Here is a 1,613-nt window from a genome sequence, read left to right as displayed (position 1 = left end):
GAGTCTATCCATGAATAACTCATTGCCACAATGAAGTGGGCAAGAGCTTGCATCAATGGAGACTACACACACACACACACTACAAGCATGCATACACAAGAGAAAGAAAGAAGCATTCAACTAATCATAGATTAATCTACTTCAATGATGCTAAAACAGATTAAGAGAAAGAGGTGGAGCTATACTCATTGGAGCTTGATGCTCATTAGAGTACAATAGAGAGAGAGTTAGAGAGTTGCCATAGCTTGAGAGCTCAAGAGCTTCACTCAATAGCTTATGAGAATGGCCAAAAAAACGTCCTCTTTCTAGCTAACATCTCTTTTATAGAGATGCTACCAACCCTAACCCTAGGCCTCTTTCACACATGGGCGGACAACCCCATAAGTGAGCCTTGCTTAATACACTTAGAACTCTCATTTAGAACCCACATTGGCCTAAAACAATTTACATTACACTTCGGCACAAAAATATGAAAAAATTATGTGCGTCTTTATGTTCCCATGGCTACAATCCCGCTCTCTCGCATTAATTGCTTCTGGCCTCCTTCCATAATCTGTGTTCCCGTGAGTGTTCCCGTGGAACAAGTATGTGAAAGAATGGATGTGAATGTGTATGTGAAGAGAATGGATATGGATGTGTATGTGAAAGCATGGATGTGAATGAGTATGTGAAAGAATGGATGTGAATGAGTATGACATCATATCCTTTCACATATCGTCACATCTCATTCTCATCTCTTCATTCACAACCACATCCATTTACATCACATCACATCCTTTCACATATCCTCACATCTCATTCTCATCTCTTCATTCACATGCACATCCATTTACATCACATCACATCCTTTCACATATCCTCACATCTCACTCTCATCTCTTCATTCACATCCGCATCCATTTACATCACATCACATCCTTTCACATATCCTCACATCTCATTCTCATCTCTTCATTCACATCCCCATCCATTTACATCACATCACATCCACATCCACATCCATTTATATCACATCACATCCACTCACATCTTATCACATCGCATTCACATCTTATTCACATTTCGTAACATTTTCTATTTTCGATACCGATGAGACTTCTCTAAATTTATGCCAATTGCTTGGCCTAGTTAAAGGTACTTTTTCTCGACGGATATTTTCATATTCTTTCTCAAATTTCTCAAGTGAAATATATTCAATATTCTTGTTTTTTGAGTAAAAGATTCATGGGATTTACAAAAATCAATTCTACCCATATTTCTCAATAATGCTCAAAATTCCACTTTTGACACATACTCATAATTTGAATTATGCTAAAAATTTCTCTTTTTCCATTTAATTTCTTGGATCTCAAATATCATGGGAATTCCTCTTTTTGCATTTAAATGATTGAATTCCAAATATCATGGGAATTCCTCTTTTTGCATTTAAATGATTGAATTCCAAATGTCATGGGAATTCCTCTTTTATCACAAAATAAATTTAACTAGAATTTCTCTTTTCTTTAATAAAATATCCATTATTTCAATTGTGCCAAGAATTCCACTTTTACCATTTAAATGATTGAATTGCAAATGGCATGGGAGTTACTTTTTTATCATTTAAATTTTCTCAT

The sequence above is a fragment of the Cibotium barometz genome, chromosome 22 (genome assembly GCF_041138505.1).
Source record: "Cibotium barometz isolate CiBa-2024 chromosome 22, ASM4113850v1, whole genome shotgun sequence".
Taxonomy (NCBI): domain Eukaryota; kingdom Viridiplantae; phylum Streptophyta; class Polypodiopsida; order Cyatheales; family Cibotiaceae; genus Cibotium; species Cibotium barometz.
The sequence above is the reverse complement of the archived record's forward strand: the minus strand, read 5'-3'. Positions refer to the sequence as shown.